At 45.9% G+C, this 14,617-nt stretch overlaps 1 protein-coding gene and 1 long non-coding RNA gene across 7 annotated transcripts in view; one reads left to right on the top strand and one right to left on the bottom strand.

The window, feature by feature from the left end:
• Positions 1-14,617, top strand: part of LOC139767686 (uncharacterized) — a 212,472-nt gene that overhangs the window by 43,022 nt on the left and 154,833 nt on the right. The window lies entirely within an intron of this gene.
• Dati (zinc finger protein datilografo) overlaps positions 1-14,617 on the bottom strand; it is an 89,706-nt gene that overhangs the window by 37,426 nt on the left and 37,663 nt on the right. The gene's annotated exons all lie outside the window — the stretch shown is intronic.

Raw genomic sequence — 14,617 nt, 5'->3', positions numbered from 1 at the left:
TACCGTTTACTTTTGATTGGCGTGTAAGAGTAGGTATCATCCGTTTAACGTATCACACATTCAATATTAACTTTGTCCTCGCGGTCTGGCGCGACGAAGATTGATGAAGAGATTGAAACGTCATTAATGACTCGTTTGTCAGCTCGCCAAGTATGTCTCTCACTCCTCGGCTCGCTCTTAAAAGGTAGAAGCTATGTGGAAAAACGCGCTTAGGAAGTGAATTGGCTGGTCAGTGACTCTCGGCTTTTTTTCCCCGCCGCTTTTTTTTACGGGCATGCAACAGGTTTCTACATCTACATCGAAGAGTAGGTGGGAAGAAAAATACCGCATTTTTCTCCGTACCACGGGCAGAAAGGCGCGGACAGCGCCGACTACTGCGCAAATTGGAGGTGGCTAACGCGTAAATATTTTCCATGCAAATGCGCGATGTTATTTATTGCACGGTCTCAGGAAAATTTCTGTTTGCTTCAAAATACGAATATTTAAGCGCCCCGCCCATGTAATAATGATAAAATAACGTTGCCTCTCGATCGTTTAATCGCCTCGATCGATCAGCATTCGAGAGGCAGAATGCCTTCAGCTGCCGCTGCGTTTTTATTGCGTTTTTTTTTTCTCCTCTCCACGGCTCCGCCGTTCGTCTCGAGTGGACTCGATTCTAATTCCCACAAGCGATTGGCTCAATTTAACTTTTATTAATATCGACATTCTTCCCCAATCCTTTTTACCCCGGGCACTTGTTCCTTCTGCTCTCTCGTTCTACCTCTTTACTTCTCTCTTTCTCTCTCTTTTTTCTCTCTCGCCTACCTCTTCCTCTTACTCTCAGTCGTTCCACGGGATTCATCTTTTATTCAATCGCGTGATTCATCGGAGAATTTCATCGTCTTCGATTTAATAAAAATAACTCTAGCGAGTAAAATTAGATTCTGCAATCTTTTATCGCGTGCTGGCATTTGAAACTTCCGAGCGCAAAAACAAAACGCGATTAACGAAATGCATTTTTAAGCGTACATTTTTTTGGCTGCGAAAGATAATGAAAGCTTCCTTGCGTACGATACACGATAAAAGTAGTAGGATTTTAGAATGATGGTATGGCACACTGTGCACTGGCAAGTCTATTATTAAAGGAAGCGATTTCCTGGAGGAAACGAGCAAGCTGATCGTTCCTATTTACTTCCCACCTGAAATGAGTGTAGTGGAGGAAAGACACTTTTGTATAGGTGTTTTCACACGAGGTGGAAGGCGTTGCTGCATTTGTGTTAACTTATTTATGATAAGAATCCACTTCCGCGTATACATTTTGTATTCATGCAAATTTTGTTCTATGCTTCGCTAGAATACACGATACGAATAAATTAATGATCACTTATCATTCCCAAATAATTAATTAAAATATACGACTTGACGAAGCATTTGTGTATACATAAGAAACCGCTGGACTTCCTTTCCGATGTCACCGATGTTACAAGCCGGTGTATTAATACGTTTTTAATTACCACAGGAAACATACGGTCTCGGCTTTTTCACGAGTGACTAAGTCCTCTTTTTTTTTACGTTACACAGACATGTCGAAACAAAGTATTCTTTTACGTGGGGAAAATATTTAATTATGCAACAAGGATGGTCTTGTTCAAGAAGAAAAAAAAGAACGTTAGAAAAGGCGCTATTGGAATTTTTATGAAGGGACACTTGGTTTTTCCCTCCTCCGCCCGAGACCGTATGTTTTGTGTCGCGCTACAATTAAAAACGTATTAATATACCGGTTATAACAATAGCGGCATCGGGGGGAAGCCTAGTGGTTTCTTATTGTCGGCGCTTAATTGCGGGTTGAAACATTTATTTGTAGAATGATGAGCTCGCCCACGTGTACGCTCGCACATACGTAATATTCGCCTTTTTTGTGCGCTTGACGTTACCGGAAGCAGCGACGGTAGAAACAAACGCGGCGAGAAGGGTTACAAAGTGAGCACACCTCTCTCTTTCTCCCGTTCATAAAAGGGAAATAATGATATAGAACGCACGGCCGGTCATTCGTTTCCACGAAAACAGTCAGTTTTCCCGCACTATTATGCGATAAACGCTGACGTTGCGCTGACGCCGAGCACGATAATAAAAAATAAAAAAATATATAAAAATAAAAGGACATTGCGGTAACACATACATAGCATTGGTATTTCAAGCGTGCAATTGGCATTCATTTTTTTCTACCTCGTTTGTCATTTAATCGACCGTGTCATTAACTATAAAGGTGTTAATCCGTAAATGCGCAATAAAATGTGATTTATACAATGATCTCTCGTTAATCAATTTTTGTTAATTATTAAGTTTCCGCTAATTTGCTAAATAAAAGCGACAACACGATTGATGATTAGTGACGTATTCCGAAAGATAGATGAGTCTCTCGGTATAGCTTCCGCGAGTCGGAAGCAACGCATTTTTTAAAAATAATTAAATAATTCCTCATTTTAATATAATAGCTTGCCATCTTGTATATAATTCGCGTGGTCTCGCGTGGATCTACGAAGAGTTATGATTAAATTTAAAATCTCGCGTGCGAAACGAAAGGACAAGAGATGGAACAACGTGCGGGGAGAGGGAAGAGGGATCGCTCGAGGTTGCCTTGTCGAAGGGTCTAGCCCCAACTCTTTGAAACCCCCTTTGTCGACTGCAAGAATTACGAATTATAAAGAACTTTTGATGAATCGGTGCACTTCGGCAAGTATTCATTCCGACATTCGATATTGAACTTCTTTCTCAAATTTTATAAACCCTATCCTCATGGCAATGGAATAAAGACGTTACAATAATACTACATAACGGTTATTGATTACGAAAAGCTATAATTTTTTACTAATAAGAGTACAATACAAGTTACAATTTGAAAAACGATTAATCACGCATTTTTTTCTTAATATCTCGCGCTTTAACATTTCGAAATATCGTCTGGCTTGGACAACCATAGGTAAAATATAATATTTGTTGCCACGTTGTATTTTCGGGCGAGCCATAAATTCTATCCGTCATTTCGGGGCCCGGACAATTTCAATTTTATTCCATTAAAAATCGTGATCATTGTTGCACGAACGAATTTATCGCGCCAGACATTCTACATGAATTTCAACATTTAATTTTGACGTACGGTTACTACCCTTGAGCTCACTCTCCCTCCCTTTCTCTCTGTTCGCTCGGTTTGCCTGCCTCTCTTTTTTCTCTCTCTGCCAACACCCTCCAATCCTCTCTCGCTCTCGGATCTCTCCCTCTCCCTCTTTTCTCTCATACCGTCGCTCTACCTCTAGCGTTGGCGCAAATCATTTTCGGAATATCAAACACCTCTGACAGAACGTCCAATGATTTCCCACCCCGTTCGCCCTTTCGCCGCATAGCGACCCTTTGACGCCGGCCGCGCCTGCGACTCTTTTCGCGAGATCTCGCGCGTTCGCCGGCCGCCGCGCGCCGGCCGTTTACGACATTTCCAGTGCATTTTTTTCCGCGGCGCCGATACATCTCGCCGCACCACTCGTCAAAATCACCGGGCACGCGAAAGTAGGTAGAAAGCCCGACAAAAGCTCGCACGTGGTTGGACGTGTGAGCACGAAAGAGCCCGTGGAATCGCCACCTCCCTCCTTCCCACCTTTCCACCACCTCGGTCTGACCGCTGGTGTGTGCTGATCGTCCCGCACACCCGTGCGCCCCGGGTCTCGTACCGGGTGAATGTTATATGCCGGGTGGATAGCCACCCACCCCCTCGCGTTCGGCCACCCCCTTAGCAGCCCGCGGCCCGGCCCGGCCCGGCACGGCCCTACCGTTCTGCCGCGCGCGCGGCCCACTACACGTCCACGGCAGAAAATTAATGTCCCCTGCAATCCATGTATAATGCATTCGCATTTCGTTCAACGAACAAATGAACGCACCGCTAGAAAATTTACGTCCCATCTCGCTCACGACCGAGCGTCTTTTCTCTTGTTTCGACCTCTCCCTCTTTCTCCCCCCCCTCTCTCTCTCCGTCACTCCCTGTCTGCTTCTCTCTCTCTCTCTCTCTCCCTCGTTTTCTTTCTATCTCTCTCCCACATTCCAATCTCTCTGTCTCTCTCTCCATCCATCCCTCGCACGGGAATTCGCGAGCGGAAACGCGCCGGCCCTGACCAACTCGCGGCCGCGCTCGCTCGTTCTCTCTTCCGGCCGCGCGTTTCCATCTCCCGCACCCCTCCTCTCTTCCTGTTCCCCGGTCCCCTCGTCCCGTACTCCCGGCGTCATCGAAATTCCGGCTGGAAATCATTAAATTGCACGCACTCACACGCACGTGCGTCGTTCGCACTGATGGCTGCTCTCCTGACGAGCCCCCTTCACCTCGACCCTCCCGCTCTTTCGCTCTTGCGACCTTCTATGACACTCGTCGAACTATCCACACGAGTGATACCTCGAATTATGGCGTGTACCCGGGTGAGGGGTGCCGATTTTGGCGAATACGCACTGTTTCCCGTGAAAAATTGACGATGACAGCGATGACGATGGTGCGCGAGAGGCAGAGAACGAATTTTCGCAATTATCGAGAGCGATGCAATATTTCGTACCACCCCCTATTCTTCAACATGTGAGACAAAAACGACCCGTTTGGCAGTATTGAAAAGTTGAGCAAAAACATTAGAATAGAATAGATAAAGTTGCGAATAGATATTCAATCGTAAAGAAATGTTTGTAGATATCGATACTTGTAGAGATATCGTGAAGGTTCGGAGACCGTATCGAACTCGAACTATACGCCTAGTTATATTGTTATCAAGAATCGTGAATGAAACTATTTCACTTATCAGTGTATTTCAACTGATTTTCGTTTGATCAACGTATCTTTCGAAGTAGCACACTTTGCGTTAAGATATAGATATGACGTTCGAAGTTCGAACGATATTCTCTCTGCTCTCTGCTAAGCACTTTTTTATGTACATGCGTAATAAAATAGATACATAATTACGCTTCAAAGGATATCGGATAATATATATAGATAACGTAGCAGAGTTCGCTTTATCTTTACGATTAAGTCAAAATAATGATTAATGATGACGATTCTAACAGTTATATTACATAAGAAAAACGCATAAGTGTATAACACTTAAATGCTAAACAATAATCAGGCGATTACGTGACGAGAGCGGTGTGAACTTTGTACTTTGCGTCTTTCGGGGCCACGTCGGTCGCGTTATTCAGGCGGGGATTAATGGTAAGATTCGTGCACGTTTATAGGTGCAAAGTGGCCGTTAAAAAATTTAAGTTTCTCATGTACGGCGCGGATTGCATTAACCTTGGTTCGACGGGAAAGTATTTTCGGAAAAGGCGGTCTGTAGCCCGCCTCGGTTCGTTGCTAATTAAAGCGCGCTTATCCGCGCTGCTCTCGCTAAAGCGAGAGTCGAAAAGCGATTAAACTTCAAATTTAGCCTAAAAGTACGACGATAATGTGACAGCCTCCATTAATTTTCTTACATGTCCGGGAATCGTTGACGCTTTCCTCGGGTCGATGGAGGAAGCGGTTGTTCGCGAAGATATAAAAAGATTTCCGTTTTGCGACAAAGACGATCGTCGGATGTACGAGGTATGATTCGGGATCTCTATCACGTGTATATTAAATTAGTTGCGCAAATTTGTCAATTCGCGCTAGTAAACGTCACTCGCGCGAGTTCGCGCCGCAACAAAAATAGAGAATTAATTATTTAGACGAGTTATGGGCGCGCCGCGTTTATTGGTCTACATTAATTACGGTTTCGCTAGCCCGGCTAGTGCGAGACCCGAACAATTGAGTCGTTGTGTTTTGATAATTATTCCCGTGACAGTCATTAATAATCAAGCGTGCTATATAGTCGTATAATTAACTGCTATACCGGAACCGCCTTCTGTTCCCCCGACAGCACCTTCGATATCCCTGAACAAATTCTTTCATTTTTGGAAAACTCCGACGAGATGTGTTGTGCCCATTTTCAAGAGATTTAGATACAGTGCGCGAACAAAGACTAGAAATTCAAATCTTGAGAGAGGTAAAGATTATTATTATATCAATTAAAAGTTTATCGAATGAAAGAGAGAGATGTCGAGAAGTTTTAGAAGTTTATCGCACAAAAGATATATTAGGAAAGAGAGCAGGAACTCCCTATCAATTATATTCTGAAAATAAGCTGCTAACTTCACAGAGGTGTTAAAATGCGGTAAGCGGTTAAATGACTGTTTCAGCCCTTTGATGTTAATTCGTTTGCCGAAAACTGTCACCGAGAGGTGTGTCCGTTCCGTGGGAAATTGGCGCGTGGGGTGGTCAGCGTCGGACAGATGAAATTACTTTCCGCGAGAATCATTATCGGGAGGTACCATCAGATTTATCGAAAGAAGAGCGCGGGAGCATTATCGTGGACGCGCCTGGAAATTTATAGGGTCCGGAATTACCATGAAACCGGCGTTAGTGCCACGTTCGGCATAGCGTATATTGCGCTAGGAGAACACGTTACCGGGCACATAGAATTCGAATGAGAGCGAGAGAGAGTGTATGAGAGAGAGAACAGGAGAGAACGAGAGCGAGAGAGGAAGAGGGAGAGTATGCATCCCTTTCCCGAGCAATGCAGCCGAGCGTTTCACGCATGCATGGAAATCATTAAAATAAAATGGCCGATAACAAATGACTGTTGCAAAGAGGGGAGCCCTCCCGGTTGGCGGCCATCTTGGTTCACGTGACCGTCATCCGGGCAACCACGGGCACGCCACGCCCCTTTAATGATTTCTACCCCCTGGCGAATGTGCTGTACGTACGTACGTGCGAAATTTCTCCCGTGTATGTGTGTGTGTTTGTTCAGGGATACGTTGGTGTGTGAGTATATCCCCCGCATACGCGGGGTACAGTCATCATCAGTAGTCTAGGCGAAATCACCCTGGTACAGCCTCTTCCAAACTCGCCGTCAGCGATTGTTCTCGAAAATGCATTTCGGGATTGAACGCCCGCGGTTTTACGTTATATTCGTTGAAGAAAGTGGCTGTGTGTACAGTACTCGTAGCATGATGAATTATGCACTTGAGAAGTGTACGATGATCCAGTTGGATTCGTTTCCAGTCAGTTTAATTAGTTGCCTGGTAGTAACGGCGTCGCGAAGCCGGCAAGAGTCCGCGGTGTCATGCGAGCATCATCAAACGAATTCGCAGACGCCGGGACCGGTAGTACGATTACGATTTCGGTTTAGATTTCGATGCGATGCACGAAAATTCGTGCGCCACTGCCATTTTTCCATATCCGTATCGTCCAAGGTTGAATTCAGCGGAGTCGTGCGGCCGATACTGGCTTCCTGGTTTTTGTGATCGCGAAATAATCGTAGAGATCATTCTCGCGTGTCTGCCGGCGCTCGAAATAAGCGAAATCCGAAATAAGCGAGATTACACTGGGATTCAATTCCGTTTCCAGACAATGCCAGGGTAACGATACGCCTGGGATGACGTCGTCGGCGGTGCCGTTGCATTTTGCAACTTGTCGTCACCGCCGACGACGCGCGACGTCGTGCGGGCTCAGCGCCCGAAAGTTCAAGGTTCGCGTATACACACAGCCAGCCGAGTCGAAGTGAATTTTCGAGTCGATAGCAGGCGGGCGAGCAAGCTCGGAGAATCTAGTCTCGGCCCGGCGGCGGATACTCCGTTTGATGATGCGGGTAAGGCACGCGGGCAAGCGTTCGGGAATCGCGGCCGGGCACAGCAAAGGGCGGTAATAGTTGATCAATAATTCCGTAACTTGGTTAGGCGCGCGTTTATTTTGCCGAATGCGACCTATTCGCTCGGCCGAACGTCAGCCGGCGTATTAAGCGGCCATGAAAGTTTTATGAGGCAAAGATTACTGCCGAGTCTCCACTTTGTCCCACGTGTCGTTATTATGCTTCCGCCGCGCTTCGTCCCCGCGTTCCATGGCATTGGTTCCGTCGCGTTTTTCCCTCCCGGGAAAAACGAACTCTCTTTCGTAATATGTCACTGAACGCCACGATCAGTTATCATTTGATGCCGCATGTAGATTGCGCGATTTACAAGGAATAAATCTGTAATTCTCTAAGCGAAATGCTGAAAATAGAATTAAAATGATTCAAGAGATTGCACATCGATCTCTCATTGTCTGATATTAATTGCTACGTGTAGTATAGGTGACTAGAAAAATGTATTAAATTCATTATGAAGCCTCGAGGCAGCGAATTGATATAATCTGACGAATTTAATCCTCTCACGACGAAGAGGTCGTTATCGCGCGGATTCGAGTATTCGCGAGCAAGGTCGTTCAACGCTTGAAGCTGCACCACGATTCTTCCTACGACTACGATGATGCCAACGAACTTCCTGTTGTTGTCGGTTAGTCTGGTCGTGTGCGGGTGGAACATTATTCGGGCATATGGTAGTCCCTTCTCTCTCTCCATCTTTCTTTCGCTCTCTCTCCCACGCTCTCGCCCTCCTATCCTCTCGGAGCGGTTCACCTGCCTTGCCCGAAACTCTTTACCTCTTATTTTTTTATTTCCTTTTTTTTTTTGACCGATGCCTCCGCTTTTTCGGGCCATCCACGGGGAACATCGGGGTTACCGACCCGGTTGAGGCTCGTAACCCTTCCTCGTCGTTGTGGCACGCTTATCCACGCATCGAGGCCGATGAACCCTTTTTTTCTGCGATCGGTTACGACCCCGTAAATCGATCGGCCGACACGTGGAATAATCGGAACCGCGATACGGTAATGCGATGAGAGACCCTCTCCTTGATTTCGTCCGCGACTTCATTGCGAGTTCGGTGTGAAATTATAGTTCTATTATTACACCGTCAGTCGCCGAGGTTATTGAGTTCAAGAATCAGCGTTCAACGAAAGAGATTCGTATCCTGTCGGTAGATTTAGGGGAACTCGAAGGTTAAGGTTGGAATTGAGAGATCGCCAGGTACCGCTTTCGCTTTTATACTTCCGCAGACAAAAAACTCATCGAGCAGAATACTTCGCCGACAACTTTTCTTCTTCGCCGTTGCCGCCGCGTGACGAGCTCTAATTTCAGGCCGGCCCGTAATTTTTCTCGCGGGCTCAGCCGAGCATAATTTATTCCCGATGCCTGATGAGACCTATTGTCGCCGAGACGATGTTGGCGCTTGCTCGCTCGCTCTCGGCGGCGAAGGGGGTTGAAAACGAGTCGAGTCGAGCGGGGAGGGCCCGCGGAAACGAGGGGTTGAAGTGGTCGCCGCGCTCCTAGTCAAGGAGAGAGGAAAAAAGGAGGACGAATTATATAAGACACCGGAAGAGGAGCACAACACGCGGCGCCTGCTTCCTCCATCCGCATCCGTCCGAGAATGGTTAACGATCGTTTCTGGATGCAGGACAAGATCATCGTCCCTTTCCCCTAACGACAATCTCTCGTCGCTTAACAGGCATTTCGTCGAGACCTTTTTTTCCTTGTTTCTTTCTCTTTCTTTCTCTCTTTCTCGTCGTGGAGCGACGAACCTCGAGTCATTAGGCAGACCAGGGTAAAAAGGGGTAAAAATTAATGTCTCAGAACGAACGCTCGGCCTGTCGAGTGGCCGGAGCTAAGTCCTGATGGCCCTCGTGTCTTTACGATTTTTCATCGCGAGCCATTTGTTCGTAAGATCCTGTAGAAGGCTATACTCTCTCTCTCTCCACCCCAAGTTACCAGTTGAACGACCTTTGATTCCTCGATGAGATTGACGTACAACTGAATTAATAACGAGCTACCATTCCGAACGGCTCTAATTATAGATAAAATTCGATTCGAAAGTGAAAAATTTGCCGAGATATGAGATCATCTTGTTTTCAGAACGTAAAACCTCGAATAGAACGGGAACGATAGAGTTGCGACGCGTTGTGAAATGAATGTTTGCGAGAAAGCGAGCTCAGTTGGGGCTTAAGCTCGCACATCGTCGAAATCGTCCACGCGCCTACAAGCCTGTCGCACACGGCGAGTATGTTCCACGTAGGTATAGAGCGTGTGTAACGCGGACACGTATCGTACAGCGCACACAACGCCGAGCCCCGAAGTTTCCGACGTAAGACGGCGGAGATCCGCCGCGTTCTCGTATGCCGTATGGCGCGTTATACCTCCCACACATGCCGTGTAGAAAGTTTACTAGATGGAAATCTATATCTTATTTTACGGCCGGCCGTGCTCAATATTCTTGACCCGCCGGCCTCGAGAGCGGCCGATATAAATGGTCCGCGTAAATCTTTCCAGTCCGAGGCTTGGCATTGCCGAGTAGCAGCGCCGATAAAGAGATGCATCTCTTCTTCGCGGAGATGGAAAATTATTATCGATGCTGGTATTATAGTGAAACTTCGATGCGCCTTAACGACTTTGGATTAATTATATTTCCAAGACAAGGAAGATACGTATAACAATAATAATATTTCGTATATTTCATTGTTTAGATGAAATAATTAATAGTATATCGTTGAAATTCAACGTATATTTAACAGATCTAACAGTCTTGTTTTATTCAACTCCTTTCGATATTGTGATAAATAAATCAGTCCTCCGAGACTAAATCTAAGTCGCATAAAGATCTCAGACGAAGTGATTAATATTACTAAGTTATTAATAATATCTCAATAAGATACATCGTTAGTGCAATTATGCACAGATTCATGTTTTGCAGTCGTAATGTTTCCGCGATAATCGCGGTGCTGCATCAGCGGTATCTATTTGTTCCACTTAAAGATGCATTTTTATTCCGGACTGTCAGCGCGGACGGTTCTCATTTTGTACGGCTTTCATTTCTCTTTATTGGATTATTGGACGGCCGATGCGATAGCACGCGGGACGCGTCATCGGTAATCGGAGTAATTGCAGATGCAAAATAAATATACGTCGTCGCGCTGGCGGTGTGGATTACCTATCTCGTGTATGCGCGCGCGCTACTAATAACTATCGATAACGCGGATGAAAAGGAAAAAGAAAAAAAAAGGATGAAAAGAGAGAAGCGTCAGCGCTCCGCCAGCATCGTGGCATTTGTCGGCGCGAAGTTATTGCATTCGAGGCTGAGGAGCATTAAGTATCCTTAACCCACTGACCGGTTCTCCGCGGCGCGTTAAAACGTGATAGCGCTCACGGCGCGCCGCGCCGCGTGCGCTCGAGGATCGTATCTGATTTTGCGCAAAAAGTCCGGCTTTCGTGCCAGATTAGAAAGTTAATCTACATTTCGTTAGGTGTAACACCGTTCACCGCGGCGCGGCGTGTAAGTGTAATTACACACGGCGCATATATCGCGAGACAAATACGACGGGAGGGCTGGGCTTGCAGCCGCGAGTCCCCGTTTACGATACATGTTCGAAATTCGGCTCTCTGCTCAATCCCCTCGCGGCGCGGCGCAGCCATATGGCGACGCGACTTTTACGCTCCGAATAAAAATATTGCGGATATTGTTATTCACGGCGCTTATTGGTAACGAATAACATCCATTAGCGAGCACTTGGAGAGAAATTCAATTACGATAAATAAATAACCGTGAAATATTATTTCGGTGCATTCGACATCTATTTATATATACATTTTTCGAAAAGCGCTCTGCGCTGATGAAAATGACGAGATTTCGAAAACGAAGTTTCCTGTAGAATAATTAATCTGCGCCGGAAGAGGCCAACGCGGATATTTTATTTGTATTTCAAATATTCCTTTTGTTTCCACGACGTACTTATGTTTCGCCGTGGAGAGGGATTTTCGTCTCGCTAGGAGAATCTTGAAGGAGCGTCTCCGTTCGCGAAAGGGTTGCGAAAGTAAGTCAGTAAAGCAAGGGTGAACTTTCGGCCGAATTCAAAGATTAAAACGGCGGTGTCTCTTTAAGCGTCTTGCGAGAATCGCGTTTCTGCATCGTCTCGATTCACCGACAGTCTCGGGCGTCATTTTTAATTGCTACTTCCGAAAGTGCGAACGTTTATTCACAAAATGTGATCGTTAACGGAAAGAGAAACGGCGGCGTCGCGCTTTTACGTCGCGCTAAATAAACGATGAATTCACGAGAGCATGAAAACTAACGCGACCTTGCTTTTTATACTTGAACGAATACTTATTACTTCTAGCTGCATCTCGGACTATTCTATATCAGCTGCGAGCGATAAGATAGCCGCGGAAAAAATCACTCTCATGGCAACAATCTCAGGACGCGCTGCGGATTTGCGTGTTGCGGAAAAAGTGAACGCGCCTTGAAAAACGTCCGTGGAGAATATGTACAGCGATGAAATATAATAACTTCGTCTGCTCCGAGTTTCGCCGCGTATTTAAAAGCGTACCTCCCGCGTACGTATATATTTTACGATTTTGCTTCTTTAACTTTAATTAAATTATGAAACTGACACGTTTTGATACGGTAGTGCTAAAATACCAAGTATCCGATATTAAGGCACAATCCGATTATTAAATCAGCTCGTGCATTAAACGCGGGCTATTCCCGAGGAGCGTTAAATTCCGTCTAAAAGTATCTCGAGCTTCCTTTCTTCATAACTGAACTCTGCCGAGAACTCTCGAGTCACGTGATTTGTCCGGCTAGGCGAGCTCTCGCGGTTTCCCTTCCCATTAAATTTTAATTAACTGCGAGTGGGAAAAAACGAAGTAAGTGCACTATACCCCACAATATGCATACTATAGCCCACGTTTTGCCATCCCGCGTAATTAGTTTCATCGACCACTAAGGCCGTACAAGGTGTTGGACAAAAAGATAGGAGACTCGCCGAGTCTCCGTGAAAAAGGACTTAACCGTTGTTCCTCGTTTGAGAAGCAATTTGAGAACGTGGTACTTATATATTCCGCAATCATTCCTTCGTATAATTAAAAGTGCTAAGAAAAACAAAAAAAAAACAGCGAAACGATATAGCGTCGTAGTTTCGACTCCGCGAAGGCCAAACTCGACTCCGTTCAAGAAAATTCGCAATTTCGCAAAATAAATCACCGTCGCGCTCGCATTTTTTAATTCTGTTTTTCGCAGAATTTTCTATCGTTACGATGCTGCGCAAAAATGTCAATTTACTGGCTATTAGTTCGCCATTCGGATCTGTCAACAGAACGTCGTGCAAACATTGCACCGAGATTCCTTATCTTGTATCACAAACAGCGCCGTGCGGTGACAATCGGCGCGCGGGCGGGCTCGCAATGAGTCGGAAAAATTGCCAAGGCGATTCGCGATCGTGCTCCCGTCGTCGTTTCGTCGCGGTCTAATCGATAACGGAAGCGATCCCGCAACAGCAGGGCTCGACAGGCGTATAAAAAAAGATTGACGGTCAGTCTATTCATTTGTCGAATCATTTCGTTCGATACGATCCAAGGTCGAGACAGGGAAAAAAAGCGTAGGCGTACGTATCATCCTCCCTCCATCCCCACGAGATAGAGACTCTATTCAAATTAACCCTCACGGAAAAAATGCGGAACCGCCGCGGAAGGGTTGGTAGAAAATTAGAATAGGCCGATGCGCGCGTCGATAGGCTATGCATATGCGCCGTGACTGTACGTTCATTTCTTCGACCACGGACCATACGGCGTTCCTCCCGGCTTAATCACTTTTCTTTTCTTCCCCCTCCCCCTCCCCCCGAAGTCATATCTTTTCTCACCGAAGTTTAACCGATATTCTAACTCTAACGGATACGCATGGAACACATTCGATTGTAGCAAACGAGAAACGCGAAGCGGAGCGATTTTTTTGGTTGTGGAATAAAAAACCACGAGGACTCTCTTTATGCATCACGTATATAATTATTCAAATAATATTTTTAAGATAATATTTCCAAATGTAATAATTTTGTAAATAACATATTAGTTGTATCTCAGCGTGACGAAATTTTGTACGAAGCCAGTTATGCAAGGAGAAAGATCGCGAAGTTACGAACTTCAGTGTCTATCGATAATCGTGTCTTTTTAAGTCGCTATGGCGAAGCCGAAGTTGAGTGTGTTAATTACTAAATACGGACCGGTTACATCGCTCGCAAAATTGCATGAATGCATGAATTCTGGCGTACGAGTAATTTACGAGTACGCTGCGCTGAACGCGGGCTGATATTAGAACTAACGCTCGTTCTGTTAAAACATTCATAGCGAGGCTATAGGCTAGCTGATTAGCCTGCGATATTCATCAACGAAAATTAATCAACTTCCGGGTTTAGAATATTCTCGAAATGCGAAGATTTCGTCGATAATTTCACCGCGAGTCGGCGGAATGTGGCCGCTGAAAAAAGAATATATTTGGGCGAAAGCTCGTTTCGCGACTTGTCGTCTCCTCCGTCGTCATCTCGCTCGTAATTTTTATTTCTCGTGCTCAAAGCGTCGCCGTGCTGTTGTTTAATCTTTCATTCCGCGCCATTTGTGATAAAGGGACCACCGGCGTCGCTCTTTTCCGCGGCGCTCTCGACCCCCAGGACCCCCTTGCGCCGCTTTCTCCTCGCTTTGATTTTTCTCGAGACGTCCGCCGAGAGGCATTCCGCCGCATGAATTCTTAACCGGCGAAATTAGCGAATTAAAAGTGCGAGAGAGACGGAAAAACGCGCGGACCCGGAACAGACTGCTGCCGGAAGGCCGAGGAAGCGAGGTGGCGGACGAAAGGAGGACTTGGGGTCTGGAATCCGGGAACGTTCGTCCTTTTCCTCGTTTTACCGCGGCAC

The sequence above is a fragment of the Temnothorax nylanderi genome, unplaced genomic scaffold (genome assembly GCF_030848795.1).
Source record: "Temnothorax nylanderi isolate EJ_2023f unplaced genomic scaffold, tnyl_v1.0 TNYL_tig0011_pilon, whole genome shotgun sequence".
Classification (NCBI taxonomy): domain Eukaryota; kingdom Metazoa; phylum Arthropoda; class Insecta; order Hymenoptera; family Formicidae; genus Temnothorax; species Temnothorax nylanderi.
This window is presented reverse-complemented; position numbering and strand designations above follow the sequence as displayed.